The sequence below is a fragment of the Hipposideros armiger genome, unplaced genomic scaffold, assembly GCF_001890085.2.
Source record: "Hipposideros armiger isolate ML-2016 unplaced genomic scaffold, ASM189008v1 scaffold_504, whole genome shotgun sequence".
Classification (NCBI taxonomy): Eukaryota; Metazoa; Chordata; class Mammalia; order Chiroptera; family Hipposideridae; genus Hipposideros; species Hipposideros armiger.
Genome location: NW_017731854.1, coordinates 328,809 through 346,520, shown reverse-complemented (window position 1 = coordinate 346,520; position 17,712 = coordinate 328,809). Strand labels below are relative to the sequence as shown.

General features: G+C 40.0%; 1 long non-coding RNA gene across 11 annotated transcripts in view; it reads right to left on the bottom strand.

Moving 5' to 3' along the window:
- LOC109396128 (uncharacterized) overlaps positions 1–17,712 on the bottom strand; it is a 75,772-nt gene that overhangs the window by 6,115 nt on the left and 51,945 nt on the right. For 8 of the 11 annotated variants that reach the window (XR_002126788.1, XR_002126785.1, XR_002126793.1 and 5 more), the window contains 6 exons: positions 15,545–15,735; positions 14,625–14,729; positions 10,050–10,358; positions 3,462–3,636; positions 2,895–2,967; positions 744–1,121 (listed from right to left, as the gene is read on the bottom strand). This is a non-coding gene — a long non-coding RNA (uncharacterized LOC109396128). The remainder of the gene's footprint in view (positions 1–743; positions 1,122–2,894; positions 2,968–3,461; positions 3,637–10,049; positions 10,359–14,624; positions 14,730–15,544; positions 15,736–17,712) is intronic. The other 3 variants (XR_002126787.1, XR_002126792.1, XR_002126795.1) reach the window with 3 other exon arrangements.

Here is a 17,712-nt window from a genome sequence, read left to right as displayed (position 1 = left end):
GTAGAACTATAACAGCTGTATATGATGTCACATGGGTAGTAGATTGGGGAAGAGTTTTTATCACTTTGTGAGGGGTGTAAATGTGTATTAGAATGTTTTATACAGCTGAGACTTCTACGAAAATTAAAAAAAAATTTTCGCCCTTTATGTAATTATGGGCTAATTCATAGGCTTTGGCCAATATTTTGGATCAATTGTCCGGGAATTAAAAGAACCATGAGTAGAAAATTTTTGACAATGAAATTGGGGGTAGAGGTATGTGGATAGATATCTTTCAGTGGGCAAAATCATGAACACATTTGTGTGTCATGAGATCCTTAGCTCAGTGTGACCTCATAGAGGAGGTAGGTAGCAGTCAGGTAGACAAGATACACTTCTGTAGATTCTGTCACATGTGGGATATCAAACAAAAAGCAACAAACAAACCAAAAACAAACTCACAGGCATAAACACCAGAATGGTGTTGCCCAGTGAGGGAGGTGCGTGGGGAGGACAGACACGGTAAAGGGTTCACATACAAGTTGACAGAAGGAGGCTAGACCTCAGGTGATGAGCACACAATAGACTATACAGATGTCATATTATAAAGTGGTACACCTTAAATTTGTGTCATGTTATGAACCCATGTTTCCTCAATAATTTTAATTAAAATATTTTGTAAAGAACCTTTTTAGTTGCCCTCTTTTCAGGAAAAGAAGAGATATTCTTTTTAGAATAATGTAAGTGTATTTTTGTCTAGTTACCTTTTGTTCGTTAGGATCTTTTGAATTCTCTGTTAAGACTTGGCAGCAGGGGATGTGCTGTATGGTGCAAGCCATCAGGACATTAAATGGAAAGAATTTCTGCGGAAATCAAAGGGAAACAAAGATGGATATTAAAGCGAGTTTCCAATTCCAGAGGAAAACTTGATGAGGATATTTCTAGATGTTGAGCTTGAGGCATCATTAGATGGTGGGTGTATATAGAGGCGCAATCCACTGAATTTCCTGGTTTGCAGGTTGAATTTCTGCAGTGGTGGCATTGGTGTCCAGATGAGCTTCTGAGTGGCCCGTCCAGCAACAAGCAGAAACTGTCCATGTGATCTGCGGTGATTTTCTTGAAGTTCACATGACGTCATCCAGCTTCAGTTTTCAGGGTTTTGGGAAAAGAAAATTTTTACTTCTCAGTGACACCATGTGAGAAGAAAAAATGGAAATGTTAATTTGAAGATTTGTAGCCAGATTGTGGGAGGAACTAGAAGGCTTGAGGATATGTGAAGGACTGGGAGAAGGTGCAAGACAGAACACGCAAGGTTACAGTTGAGTTTCCCACTGAAACATGATTTTTCTCTCTACAGTTATCACCATTAAATCAGAGATAATCAAAATAAGTCTAATTATTTTGCAAAGTCAGTCTAGACAAACACAGTATGTTTATTTATGTAAGTGCAGCAAGGACAGTGACTGGCTTCCAGGGTCTCTTGTGTTTGCTTTGTTGGAACTTTCCAGAAGGAATCTCAGATTGGATTTTTCAAAGTCTCTCAAGGCTAAGAAACCAAGCAGGAAACACATCAGATGTTGCCTGCGATATCTACACATTTAGGTAAAGTCTTCTCTTCTGAGGATCCAAAAATTATCCTGAGATTTCTGGTCCTGCCAGGAAGTGAACTTCCTTACTGACTTTTAAGGTGGAAACACTGTAAGACAGGTTCAAGCTGGGGTTTTTAGGTGGGGGGTTATAAGCATGGCTTCTTAAAGTCAACCTTAGTTCCTTAAACCTGTCTGATCATATCACTCCATGTACTTAATTCTCAACTAGGACATTTAATTCGAAGTGTTGGCAATATAACCAATGTTTTGAATTGGGTCCTGTAAGTAACTGTAGTGCCATAAAAATAAAAGTCACTAAGAGTTTTCAAGTTCTGGAGGGGTTAGTTAGGGAAAAAAAGGAATTGTTTTATCTTTGCTCACAAAGTTATACCAAATTGCTGTAAATTACATGTAACTTAAGAGAAAAAGTTTTTCTTCTCTATGGAAAATAAAACAACAAAAAGCCAGCAATGCTTAAATAAAATTATTTTAAAAAGGGTAATTGTTCTCATCAGTTCATTAAGTCTTATGCAATTAATTCTTCTGTTAGGCCTTATGCTAGTAGCTTTATGAATCAGTTTCTTTATTACTTCTGAAAATTCATACTCAGTCCAGAGGCATGTTTTCAATGTTATTAGTTACACCAGCATGCAGCGTTCATGCCTGTAGCTTATTGTAAACACTTAAAGAGAAGAACCAAAGCAAAAAAAACAAAACAACAACAACAAAACAAAACTGTACGTGTATGTGAATGACAGATGATGACATAGAAGGCCATGGTTAAACTTCTGACAAGAGTTCATTGAACAAGGACACTAGTTACTTCTGTGGCATACAACAGAATGGACGACAAGGTTATTGACACATTTCTATGAACTTCGCACAATTTTTGGAATACCTGTATTAGTGACATATGCATATATCCACACATACACAACCTAAGAAGGGTTAGTATAACTTCTTACTTGAGAATACTTCCCATGTAATTTAATATACCAAGAAAAACCCAATTAGTTTGCATATCACCTTCATAAGAAACAAAATAACTGAGAATTTTGAGAGGCACTCTGGGAAACCTCAAAGTTAATTTAAGACTAAAAAAAAGACTGTTTAGGATTTGATTTGGAGTGGGTGTCAAAAATGTCGAAAGTTTGAACACTTGACTAAATTAGGGTCACAGTCATTGTGAAAGTCAACTTGTTTATCCCTTTAACTAATCTTTCACAGACAATGAAAAGACTTGAAGGGCAAATACAGAAAGTTACATAGTTGTAAAACATCTAGTTATTTTAATATTTAAAGAATAGTTTCTTAAGTAATTATTACCTGATAAATATAATAAGAAGCACAGGAAATTATTTGAAGTCACAACATCTTGGTTTCTCTGGCAGTGTGCTTACTAGGTAAAGGAAAACGTTTTTACAATTTCTTATTAAGAGTAACTCATAGACACAGACAATAGTTTAGTGGTTATCAGAGGGTAAGGGGGGAGGGGGTGGTAGATGAGAGTAAAGGGGATCAAATATATGGTAATGGATAGAGAACTGACTCTGAGTGGTGAATACACAATGTGATATATAGATGATGTATTACAGAATTGTACACCCGAAACCTATGTAACTTTATTAACCATTGTCACCCCAATAAACTTTAATAAAGAAAAAGAGAACCACTAAGCTAAGAAAGCTTTGTTTCTGTAGCAGAGAGAGAGAACCAAGTCTCGTTTTGCATCAGTATACTATTAATTGTAAGGTTAATTTTAAAAATCATATACATCTATATCCCAATCATAGCCATGTTTGAGCATTCAAGATGAGATTACTTGTCTACAATTTATTTTCCAGTATCCTCATGCAACTTTTTTTTCTTATATCTATTAAGGTTTTGTCTTACTCTTGTCTTCTTTCTCATTCAGGAACAACCATCCATTCACTTTAGGGAAAAACACTCTTCGCCTCTTAAGACACGTCTTACTTTCCCTGTATTAGAGGTGTCTTCTTTACCTTCCCTAGTCATGGAGGTTTCATTCACCTGTATGGATTAGAACATTTAGCCAATATTCTTCTTTCTATACAGAGAAACACAGACAGTAAGCAATTGTTAACTCTCTGGCATGTGCTATCATTCTGTAGCAAATTTATGGATACATCATTTCGTAATTTTCTAGAGGTGTATGCCTTTTTAAATTTAAATTTGTCAGTTATAGTTGACATACAATATTATGTTAGTTTCAGCATACACCAAAGTGGTTAGACATTTATACAACTTACAAAGTGATCCCCCTGATAAGTCTAGTAACCACCTGGCACCATACATAGTTATTATATTACAATATTATTGACTATATTCCCTATGCTGTACTTTACATCCCTATGATTATTTTGTAAATACCAGTTTGTACTTCTTAATCCCTTCCCTTTTCACCTAGCCCCCCAAAATCCCCTTCTCATCTGGCAAGCATCAAAATGTTCTCTGTATCTATGAGTCTGTTTCTGTTGTGTTTGTTCATTTATTTTGTTCTTTAGATTCCACATATAAGTGAAGTTATATTGTATTTGTCTCTGTCTGGCTTATTTCACTTAGTATAATGCCCTCTAGGTCCATCCATGTTGTCACAAAAGGCAAGATTTCATTGTTTTTAAGACCAAGTAATACTCCATTGTATATGTGTACCACCTCTGCTTTATCCAATCGTCTATTGATGGGCACTTAGGTTGCTTCCATATCTTGGCTACTGTAAATAATGCTGTAGTAAACATAAGGGTGCATATGTATTTTTGAATTAGTGTTTTGCATTTCTTCAGATAAATACTCGGAAGTGGAATTGCTGGGCCATAAGGTGGTTCTATTTTTAATTTTTGAGGAACCTCCATACTGATTTCCATAATGGCTGCACCAATCTGCAGTCCCACCCACAGTGCACAAGAGTCTCCTTTTCTCCACATCCTCACCAACATTTGTTTGTTGATTTATTGATGATGGCCATTCTGACAGGTGTGAGGTGATATCTCGCTGTGGTTTTTATTTGCATTTCCCTGATGATTAGTGATGTTGAGCATTTTTTCATGTGTCTATTGGACATCTATATGTCCTCTTTGGAGAAATGTCTACTCAGGTCCTCTGCCCATTTTTTAATTGGATTGTTTGTTCATATGCTTTTTTCATAGTGCAATTTCTCATGTTTAAAAAGTCTCAAATATGTTAAGCTTCTCTATACTATATAATAACAAGATGACAAGTATAAACTTATGTTCAGAAATTAATGTTATAATATTTTATCTTATTTGAATATCACCTAGCTATTAGTGATGATACAGTCTTTATATTAACTTAATATAGCTTTAAGGTTTCAAGTTATCCAAAAGGTTCGTGAAAATATTCTTAAGTACGGGCCAGCTGAGTGGCTCAGTTGGTTAAGAGTTGGCTTGGGAGCATGGGCTCTGAGCAGCAGGGCCGCCAGTTCAGTTCCCACATGGGCCAGTGACACTGCGTCCTCTACAGCTAAGATGGTGAACAACAGATTCGAGCTGGGCTGCCATGAGTGGCTGACAGTGGCATCGTAGGCTGCAGTGGAGCTGCAGTGGGCTGCCATGAGCTACTGTGAGTGATCAGTAGCCAGCGTGAGCTACCGTGAGCCATCCAGTGGCCGGCGAGCCACTGCCTTACCCAGGAAGAGCACAATGATAATACCAACATGGGCCAGTGAAGCGATGTCCTCCACAACTAGACTGAAGAACAAAACGACAGCAACTTCTCTGTTCCCCTTCCCCAATTCCCCAACGCTGTTCCCCTTCCCCAATTCCCCAATAAAATCTTTAAAAAAAAAGAATTACCATATGACCCAGCAATCCCTCTCCTGGGTATATACCCCCAAAATCTGAAAACATTAATCCGTAAAAATATATGTGCTCTGATGTTCATTGCAGCTTTATTTACAGTGGCCAAGACATGGAAACAGCCAAAGTGTCCTTCAATAGATAATTACATAAAGAAGTTGTGGTATATATACACAATAGAATACTACTCTGCCATAAGAAAAGATGAAATAGTGCCATTTGCGACCAAATGTATAGATCTTCAGATTAACATGCTAAGTGAAATAGGTCACACAGGAAAAGTTTAGAACCATATGATTTCATTGATATGTGAGATATAAAACTGAAAGCAACAAATGAAAAAGACAAACAAATAAAGAAACAAAAGCTCATAGACACACACAATAGTTCAGTGGTTACCAGAGGGTAAGGGGGCAGCTGGGTGGTAGATGAAGAAAAATGGGGTCAACTATATGGTGATGGAAGACGAACTGACTCTGGGTGGTGAACGCACAATGTGATATATAGACGATGTATTATAGAATTGTACACTTGAAACCTATAGAATTTTACTAAGCATTGTCACACCCAATAAATTTTAATAAAAAAGAAAAGAGTGATTAAACATGGAGGATGAGACACACAGAGTCACTCCAAATCAACCTAACAGGGTTCTTGCTGAAGATATTCCAGGCTGAGATGTAGTTACCAGAAGGATGGTGGAAGCTGAGAGACCGAAATAGTTTTTAAGGCTGATAAGATGTGAAAGGTCAGACTTGCTAAACTGACTCATCAGGGCTCTTCGTAAGGACTTTACAAGGAAGAACACAGGTGGACACTGAAAAAGTTTCAGGGGCTTGACTAAAAATTGGTGAAGCAGGATCTGTGTCACTACAAAGGGAACTTGAACAACTGCTCTGCAATGGAGATAAGGAGGAGGCAGTCCCATGGTTTTTCTTATTACTGACATCCCCTGTGATGAAGATGAATCAAAAACTTATCTGTAAAGATATATGTGCTCAGATGTTCACTGCAGCTTTATTTACAGTGGCCAAGACATGGAGACACCCAATGTGTCCTTTGATAGATGACTGGATAAAGAAGGTGTGGTATATATACACAACAGAATACTATTCTGCCATAAGAAAAGATGAAATACTACCATTTGCAACAATATGTATGGATCTTGAGATTATTATTCTAAGCAAAATAAGTCAGACAGAAAAAGTAGACAACCATATGATTTCACAGATATTTGGGATATAAAACTGAAATCAACAAAAGAACAAGACAAAACAATGAAGAAACAAACACTCATAGACACAGACATAGTTTAGTGTTTACCAGAGGGTAAGGGGAGGCAGAAGAGGGTAAAGGGATAAAAAATATGGTGATGGAAGGAGAAGTGACCCAGGGTGGTGAACACACAATGTGATATATAGATGATGTATTTACAGAATTGTACACCTGATACCTATGTGACTTTACTAACAATTGTCACCCCAATAAACTTAAATTAAAAAAAAATCAATGGGAAACTATAAAACCCAGTCCCAGAAGGACTAGCAATGGCCCAGACCCTCCAGAAATAATAGTTTGAGTCTCCCCACATGGAAAATAACTCTGACAAGATGAGGTGCTTGAGGATGGAAAGGTCATCTAGAATGCAAGTTAAAAAAGGTAGTTAGAAATACCACCTCCTAACACATGACTGGTTACAGAAAGGAGACCTGTACTTGTTGTATTGTCTCCTTATTTTGTTATGTATGTGTTTGTGTGTACATGTAAATATACATATATTAAGCAAGTGTCTTTTCTTTCTTTCTTATTCTTTGTAAGGTCCTATCAGAAATACTGAATTTACATCAGTTTTTAAGTATTGTTAATTTTTTACAAAAAGATTTTATTGGGTAATTGGGGGAGGGGAACAGACAAGTTGCTGTCCTTTTTGTCCTTCAGTCTAGTTGTGGAGGAATTTGCTTCACTGTCCCATGTTGGTATTGTGATCATTGCGCTCTTCCCAGGTGAGACAGTCGCTCACTTGCCATGGATGGCTGCCCACAGAGGCTCACGGCAGCTCACGAAAGCTCACGCCCACTGCCGACCAGCCCCACTGCAGCCTACACCATCACTGGCAACTCACGACAGCCTAGCTCCAGGTCAAGCTGTTGTTCACCATCTGAGCTGTAGAGGGTGCTGTGTCACTGGCCCTCATGTGGGATCCGAACCGGGGCCCTGCTGCGCAGAGCTGGCGTCCCAAGCCAACTTTTAACCAATGCACCCATGTATTGTTAATTTTACATCATAGTATTTCTTATGGGATATTTTGAAGAAGTATAAACATCACTCAAGGACTTTCCCTCTTCCCTGAGAAAGAGGTTAGTGTGTTTTCAGTAGCAAGCAGGATACTTCTCTCATGTAGGGCAGAATTATAGCCTCGTATTTTCTTTATTTGAAGATTATGTATGTTTTTAAAGTATCAAGTTGAGAAAGCGAGAACTTTTCCTGATAAGTTTATTGGCAATTTGATGTGTTAAGGGAAGTCCAGATACCTGGTAAGACATTATTTCTGCGTGTGTGTGTGTGTGTTTATTTCTGGGAGAGATTAGCATTAGATTCAGTAGACTGAGTAAAGAGATCCACCCTCACCAAATGTGCGAGCACATCAACTAATCAGAAAAGGGCCACAATAGAACATAAGGTAAAGGAAGGGCCGTTTTCTTCTCCTTCCCTAGAGCTGGGATGCCCATCTTTTCTTGGCCTGGGACACAGACCTCCTGCTTCTCAGGTCTTGGACTCTGGGCCTTACACAAAGGGCCCCTAGCTCCTAGGCCTTTGGCTTAAGACAAGTAGTTATACCATTGGATCATCTGGTTCTCAGTCCTTTGACATCGGACTGAATTGTACCACCTTCTGTCCTAGTTATTCAGCTAGCAGAAGACATATGGCAGGACTTCTGTCCTCCATAATGCCTTAGGCAATTTTTTATAATAAATTTCCTCTTATATCTATCTGTGTATCTATCTATCTATCTCTATGTATCTATCATCTATATATCTATCTTCTATCTATTTATATATCTATCTTCTATTTATCTATCTCTATGTATCTATCATTTATCATCTATATATCTATCTTCTATCATTTATATATCTATCCTAACTATTTATCTATCTATCTATCTATCTATCTATCTATCATCTACCTACCTATCTATGAGTTTTATTTTTCTGGAGAACCCTGATTCAGATTTTGGAATAAAGAGTGGTTCTAGGGAACAGGATTTGATATAAGTTTCTGTATTGGTTTGGGGGATTCTGGGGTTGCTACATAATTTGATTATATTTAAAGAAGCTAATGACTCTGTTTCCCTTAGTGAACAGGACACTAATTGCCCATGGTGTGAACTGTTTCATAGAGATACACAAAATATCTGCATTGAGTATTTTTACTCAATGACTTAGAATAGGGAAAGAGATAAGTAACCACACATGATACATTTGGACAGCTTAGAAAACTGAGAACATAACGTCATTAGTTGGTTTCTCCTAACGTTTTGGACAAAGTGGTGAAAGAAAATGATAAGTTTAAGGATTTGACTTCTCAGCTTATGCCTGGCATCAATGACCTAAGTATATCAAGATGTCCCCTGAGCAAGATGCATCGGTGACCTAAGTACGTTGAGATGTCTCCTGAGTGACAGTCTTATCTCCTGTAAGGGTTGAAGCTGCTACAAACCAAACTGTGATTGGAGAAATCTCAGCAAGTTACTTTCCCATACTAGGAGGATTTCTGCATCTAAAGCCAGGAAATCCATTGTGAGGCACTGTCTTCCATATATTGGATGGGCCATGTGGGGTGATTATTATGGACCTGGGGATATCAACTGCTTAATGATGACGAGACTTCTCTGCCAGAGGAAGTGGTCTCACCACCCACAGTGGGAGTGACCTCCCCAACACCATTTGCGACAGCATCCGCAGTGGTATCAACCTTTTTAACACCTCCTGAGGGATGAACACTGCATGGCGTAAAAAACATGGTAATGGCCACTCCCAAGGCGGCTGCCACCTATAACCAGACTCGAGTCCCAGCAAGCACCTAAACGTGAGGTACAAAGTGAGACCTATGAGGAGGTGTGCCACACTCCAGAAGAACTACTTGGTTTTTCTAACTTATACAAGAGGCCATCTGGGAAGTGTGTGTGGGAAGGGCTATTGAGGGTGTGGGGTGATGATGGCGAAACCTGAAGGGAGTCAGGCCCAGTGCATCATTCTGGGCCCACAAAGCAGCGATTCTGCTTCCAGGTTTGCAGCTCAGGAGGTCAGACAGGCCTTTTATAGTCTGTTGGGTTGTTTAGCTAAAATCTGGATCAAATGATGATGTACATTAAGTGAAATGGAAATGCCTGATCTCCTTTGGTTTAATGTAAAGAAAAGGATTCAAGTGGCTGGCTGAGTGGCTCAGTTGGTTAAGAGTTCGCTCAAGAGTGAAAGCTCTGAGCAACATGGTCGCCGGTTCGATTCACGGCCCGAACTGAGCTGCCACTGAGCTGCCAACATGTTGGCAGGATGGCTCAGCTAAAAAAATTAAATAAATAAATAAATAAATAAATAAATGGATTCAAAGAATGTTCGAGTGGATTTGTCACTGAAGACCTACTCACCCACGTTGGGACCATCCAGGAGACATACATTTCACCAGCATTTTGAGAAACAGATTAGGGATTGGAGCCCCAGCAACCTTGAAGATGTCTAATATCACTGTTCTCTGTAGGCCCCACCTTCGAGTGGGCTGGTAGCTACTCAATAGAAGAATCTACAGGACTTTGAAGCAGCTGGATCCCAGGGAGGCAGGCGCCCAGTTGGTGCACGCAACCACTAGCAGCATGGCAGGTGTACTGGCTGTGATGGACAGCAGAGCCCAACCATCTGACCCGCAGCTTTATGGCATTTGCTAGTTAATCCAGGTGTTCCTAGACATGAAGAAGATAAATAACTGAGTCAAGTCTTACTTGTTTTATGTAAGCAGAAAGCTTACAGTCAAGTGATGAAACGTAACGTGAATCGCAGAAGTAGTGAGTCTGCCTCTCTGTTGATTCCCTGACTTGGCACAGTTTACAGACAGAACTCCTTGAATGAAGCGAAGACCAGGTCCCACTCAGGAAGGGTCCCATTCACTCAACAGAAGTTATACGTGCTCAAAGGAACCTACCGCTTTCTATCAGGGTAACTGGGCATTGGGGTAAGAAAATAATCAGAGCTATCAGGGACCACTGGACACTAGTTCTCAATGGACATTTTCCCAGGAGACACAAAATGTCACTGGAGCCCTCGGGTCAGGCGAGGGGCTTATGGGAGGTCCGCTCCTCCAGGTGGTTTCAGCCCAGGTCTGCCTCACAGAGGGGCCACAGGGTCCCTGAAATCATCCTCCAGTGATTTCTAAAGTTCTAGGAATACTGAGGAGGTATCAGCACTCCCTTATTGGTTCCCTGATCTGAGTAGCAAGGGCTGTTATGATGGGGAAAGTAAAATGGAAGCCATTAGAACTACCACAACCTAGGACACCAGGAAGTCATTCCCGGGGGGTTTGTGGGCTCCCATCAAGGGAAGGCAGATGCAGAAGTGGTCCCACCACACCCACATCAGCTCTTTCACTGAGCATGTGTGGTAACGGCTGGACCTCCAAGAACCATGGTGGAGCTTCTCGAACAGGTGACCCCGGCTGTAGCTGCTCTGCCAGATTGGTTCCATTGCTTGAGCAAACTCATGCATCCACGGTTCCCATGACTCAGCTACTGCTCTATAAATATCCCATTTCTCAATCTGTGCATAAGTCCAACAGAAACACATTCTTTTAGGTGAGAAGCTCAGCAAATACCTGAATGGTTCCACTCCAGAGGCATATTAATTCCCCAGACCTACATCATAAAATTTCATCTTTGTCAGAGCTCTTGGTCACCTTTCCCTTCCCCAAAATTGCACAATGGTTTACTGATACCATTATGTTGATTGAATCCAATGAGCAGAAATTGCAACTTCTGTAGAATCACTGGTAAAGCATTTGTGTGTCAGAGGGTATGGAGTAAATCCGACTAAAATTCAATGACCTTTGACCTCAGTGAAGTTTCTAGGAGTCTAGGGTCTAGAGATTACCCAGATACCCCTTTTAAAGTGCAGGATAAGTTTTTGCACCCAGCTTCTCCCATGACCAAGTCAGAGGTACAATGCCTACGGGGCATCCTTGAGTTTCTGAGGCGACATCTTTGTCATCTGCATGCATCACTTTGGCCCATTTATTGAGTGAACTGAAAAACTGCTAGTTTTGAGTGGGGCCCAGAACAAGAGAAGGTTCCACAAAAGGCCCAACTTGCTGTGAGAGCTGCTCTGCCCCTTGGGCCACATAACCCAGCAGACCCCATGGTTCTAGACGTTGTATTGACAGGTAGGGATTTTGTTTGTAGACTTTGGCAACCCTTATGGGTGAAGCAGAAGCAGGTTTCAGATGTTGGAGTCAGGTCCTGTTATCACCTACAGTTATATACTCTGCTTTTGGAAAACAACTCGGGCCTCCTCCTGAGACCATCGGAAGCTGAATGCTTGAATACGGAACATAAAGTCACCATGAGACAAGCTGCTCCTCATGAACTGGGTGGCAGCTGCCCTACCAAGTCTTAAAGTTGGGAGTGCAAAGAAACTTCATCTCAAAATGAAAATGGCATGTATGTGATCAGGCTACAAGTACGTCACATGAAGAAGTGGCCAAAATTCATATGTCCTTACTTCTGCGACCTTATATTACTGCCTATCTCCTTCAACCTGCACCCATGGCCTCATGGACAACAACCTCATACCAGCTGACACAGGACACCACGTTGCAGGCCTGGTTCCATGGTGGGTTTGCATGACGTGAAGGCCCTGTAAGTAGAGAGCTACAGTCCTGCAGCCCTCTATGGGGCACGTCTGGAGGACAGCGGTGACGGAAAACTCTCCCTGTGAGCAGAACTTTGGCTGGTACGTCTGGCTGTTCAATTTGCTTGAAAGAAGAAATGGCCAGAAATGTGATTATATCCTGGTTCATGGCCAATGCCTTGTCTTGATGCTCAGGAACTTGAAAAGGACATGACTGAAAAAGTGATGACCATGGAAATAAAAAAATATCTCTGTGGATCGTATCAATCGGCAAAAGTATTTGAAGATTTTATGTCCCATGTGAATGCTCACCTAAAGGAGACCTCAGGAGAGGAGAGTTTCAGTAACCAGGTGGACAGGATGACAAGTCAGTGGACACCAGTCTCCCTCTTTCCCTGGCCATCCCTGTCATTTTCCAGCAGACTCAGCACAAAGTATTTGTGGATGCATGGACGGAAATTATGAATGGGCTTAGCAATACTACTTGCACTCAGCAAGGCTGAGAGTCCAACCTTCCAGCAGCTGCCAGTAACTGCATCCCACAGGGTAATGACCCAGCTCCCTGGTGACAGACTGACTGCGTTGTCCCTTTCTTATCATGGAATGAGCAGCATTTTGATGGCACTAGAATAGACACTTCACCTTGGTACAAATTCACCTTGCCTGCCTGTAACGCTACTGTCAAACCCACCATCCATAGATTGAAGAATGCCTTATCCACTGTCACTGCCTTATCCCTGTAACCGTCTTATCCACTGTCACCACCTTAGCCACTGTCACAATGCTCCACTCAGCACTGCTTTGGATCACAGAGCTCAAATCACAGCAAGGGAAGAACGGCCATGGGCCCACAGTCATGGAACTTAGCATTTTACGCTGTTTCCATGAATGTGGAGCAGCTGGCATGACAGAGCAGCATGAGGGCCTTTGGAAGACTCAGGGGCAGTGCCAGCTAGATGTGGCAGGGTTCTCCAGGAGGCTGGTGGTGACTCAGTGTGCAGGACATAGTAGTAATGTTTCTCTAACAGCCAGGGTTCAGACGTTCTGGAGCCAAAGGGTGGAAAGGGGAGGGGCACCAGCGCCATGTTTCTCAGTGCCTGCTGGCAGCACTGTGCTTCCTGATCTGCAGCACTATGCTCTATTGACCTGGATGTCTTAGTTCCAGAAGAAAGAATGCTTCCACCAGGAGATACAAGAGTGATTTCCCTGAACCAGAAGTTGGGAAGCTACCTGGTTACACTGGGCTCCTAATGCTTCTGAATCAACAGACGAGAAAGGGACATATTGTGCTTGCTGGGGCAATGGACCCCAAGGTCAGAGAACCCACAGCTGGACAGTAGTTAATGCCATAAAAATAGATTATTTCAGGAATATTATAACAGGGAAAGATACCTCAGTATAGAACCTTGCTCAATCCCAAACACAACATGGGCGATTAGGAATTAATAGTCAAGAAGCCTTGGGGTCACTGGAAATGACGAATAGAAAACATCAAGCAAGGGGGATTCTGGCTAAAACAGTCGACCAGGACTCTGGCCAAGGTGGGCCAGTCAGTTAAGTCATCCCCGGTTAAATGGAGGAGAATGAGAGCGCCGAATCCTAACCACTAGACCACCAGGGAACTTAAATGGAGGAGAATGAGAAACTCAATTGGATTCAAGGGTGATTGGAAATGAGCGATGATAAAGAAGGTGTGGTATATATACACAATGGAATACTACTCTGCCATAAGAAAAGATGAAATAGTGCCATTTGCAACAACATAGATGGGTCTTGAGGTTACTATGCTAAGCAAAATAAGTCACACAGAAAAAGTAAAAAAACGTGATTTAACTGATAAGTGGGATATAAAACTGAAAACAACAAAAGAAAAAGACAAACAAATAAAGAAGAACTCACAGACACAGACAATAGTTTAGTGGTTACCAGAAGGTAAGGGGGGAGGGGGGTGGTAGATGAGGGTAAAAGGGATCAAATATATGGTGATGGAAGGAGAACTGACTCTGGGTGGTGAACACACAATGTGATATATGGATGATGTATTACAGAATTGTACACCTGAAACCTATGTAACTTTACTAACCATTGTCACCCCAATAAACTTTAATTTAATAAAAAGAAATGGATTGTGAGAAACTCTTGCTAAACTGGCTTAGCTAGGTTCTTGATAAGGGTTTTACAAGAAAGCACACATGGTCCTAGAAATGGTTCAGGGTCTTGGCTGAAGTTGGTCAAACAAAGAATCTTTGTTAGTCTCCCCTCATGTTCACGAAAAGTAGAAACATTTTTCTGCACTTTGAACAATATGAGCCCCTTTATTTTTCACTTACCTTTTTTTTTAAATTAAAGATTGGTTGAATCATCTGTTGAGGCGTGCTAGTAGTGGGTATTTGCTGGATGGTGCTAGTCATCAGGCATTTAAAGAAAGGGAGATTCTAAGAAAGTAAAAGAAAAACAAAGATTAATGTTAAAAACCCAGGTGTTTTTTATTCCAGAGGGAAGCCAATCAAGGAGATTTCTAGATGTTGGGCCCAAAGCACATTTAGCTGGAGGAGTGAGGACAGCAGTGGCTTCCAGTTTGAATGTCTGTGATAATGACATCAGGGGTCAGTGTCCTGAGCTGCCCACACAACAATATGGAGGAAGGTTGCTTGTTCATAGTCTGCTGTGATTTCTTTGAGATTGAGAGCATATCATCCAGCTTTGATGTGCAGGGCTGGCTCTGGCAAAATGACACTTTTAGTTCTCAATGATTTCAAGTCAGAAGAGAGAATAACTGGAAATGTTCATTTGGAACATTCTAGCTAGACATTGGAGGCTCTAGAAGAATTCAAACTGTGTCAAGGACAGGCAAATATGCAAGAGAAATCCACAAGGGCACACTACAGTTCTGCATTGAAACGATCGTCTCTCTAAATTTCCTATCCCACCTTTCCTATTAAAGAGAATCAAAGTCACACCAATTTGTTTGCAAGTAAGCCCAGTCTCATTAAACTTGGCTTCATTGTTTCCATAATAGCATCAAGTTAGTGATGGGCCACATGGGTCTCTAGAATTTGCTTTACTGGAGCTTTTCATAAAGAGTCATAAGGATTAAACTTTTCCGAACCTCTGAGGGTAAAAAGTCAAGGGAAACATGCCACCAGATTTTGCCTATAACATCTATGAATTGGGGTGACCTCCTCTCTTCTCAATACCCTTAAATATTCTAAGGTTCTGAGCCTGCCAGAAAGCAAACTTCCCCACTGACCTGTCCAGTTGGGAATCCAATAAGATGGGTACAGGCTGGTTTTTCTCGGGGGCACTTCACAAGCATTAGCTTCTCCAAGTCAATCTTAGTCCTTAAAGCTGTCAGATCATATCTGATTTGATGCACGTCATTTTCAAATATAATGACCCAGTCAAAGCCTCAGAGATACATCCAATGTTACTAGCTCTGTCCTGTTACAAGGAGAACAGATTCTGTTTTAATGAATGCAAATACCTATATTGTCATAAAAATAAGAATACTCATGGAGCATTTTTTATTTCATGAGTGATCAGAGAAAATAATTGTTTCATCTTAGGTCACAAAGATATTGTTTACAATTTTATGTAAGTTTCATGTAGGTTAAGAGATAAATGTTTCCTTAATTCTAGTACAAACATTTAATGCCAGCAATGTTTCAAGCAAAGCATAAAAATTGTAATTATCTCCATTAGTTGAGTCAGCTCCATGGACATAATTCTTGTCCTGCCTGAACTTGGGGTAGTAGTTTGATCAATAAATCAGCCTCTTCATTACTTCAGAAAATTCTTACTAAGTCTAGCATATGTCACAAACTTTAATTGGTGTGATCATGGAGCATTCATGCCCACACCTAACTGTACAAACATTTAGGGAAAACTCAGTGTCAAACGGTAACTTCTGTGAATGAGAAATGACTTCATATGACCATTATTCAAATCTGGTTAGATTCATTTGATAAAGGATCTTGGTCATTTCTGTGGCTACATCATTTTAGCAAAATAACAAGAAAGCAAAGGTATTGGTGGATGCCTATAAACTGCATGTAATTTCTGCAAATTGATCATAATTTTACATCGCTCCCTCATCCTGTTATTTTTCTTGTTGACAATTAAGCAATTTCAAAAAAAAAATCACTCAAGTAAAGAATCTGAAAAGTTAGATGTAGGGTTCTCCCTTCTATTATTTTCTTTTCATTTATTGCCATGCTTGGCATACATCAAACAACTCACTTTTAATGTACATTTATTCTCTAAGTTGGATTTCTAGTTTTATAATCTTAAACATTTAGTAAAGATAACATAAACATGTTCAGTTACTAAAACTAGGTATTTGGATTCAAGACAAAAATTTATCTGTACATTGTAGTTAATGCAAAACACTCTGAAGACATGCCTGCTTTTATTTTCCCCCAAATTAAAAAAACAAACTGGTTTTATTTACCAACGATTACCCCAGTAAAGGTTCTCTTTAAGAAATAGGATTTATTTTTATATTACTGAGAGTTTTACAAATACTTAAGTTATAGAAGCACTCATTTACTTCTATGTCAATTTGAATGGAATTCTTTTAAGGAATTTTATGAATTAATTTGGTAGTATCATCCAAATATGGAAAATTTATCATAAACTTAATAAACATGCATACATACATACACAGAGAAGCATAAAAATATACAGATACAAACAGAGGTCTTATAGCTTTCTTCTAAAAATTTAGCCTTGACTCAATAAACATAATACTACAATGTCACTGGTTTATCCACTTTCTACATTTAGCTAAATTGTGTTTCTGGCAAATGGGCAAGTTATCTGTTTAACAGTATTTCTGGAGGAGACTTTTAAGATTTTCTTTTGTCCTGATGCATAATCTGATAAAGGCTGTAAAATAAATTTTAGGTTTGTGAGTGAGAAGACATCTAGAAACTGTCTTCATGTCTCCAAAACCCATCAGAGTGGACAAAACATTAAGTTTTATTTCCAAATCATCTTCTATTTTCTTTTCAGCCTCAGGTGTGGCTTTCTGGGGTCCCTCAGTCCCTTGAAGGCACTTGAAGTCCTGGCAAAAAGACTTTCCGTAATTACAGAGAACAGAATTTTTTATTATTGTTATTGTAATTATATTATTATTATTATTATTTTATTTTTTAAATTTTATTAAGGAACAGCCATGGTCATTGGTTACACATTGTTTTCATGCTACAATGGCATAGTTGACTCTTTTAAGGAGGGAGCAGCTCACAGTGGCCCATGCGGGGATTGAATCGGCAACCCTGGTGTTATCAGCACCACACTCTAACCAACTGAGCTAACCAGTCACCCCTATTGTTATTGAAAGGGGAACCGTAGTACTAGCAGAGGGTCTTCTCTGCACTCATCCTTCAAGTTTTACCCCTGGCACTGGCCATGACA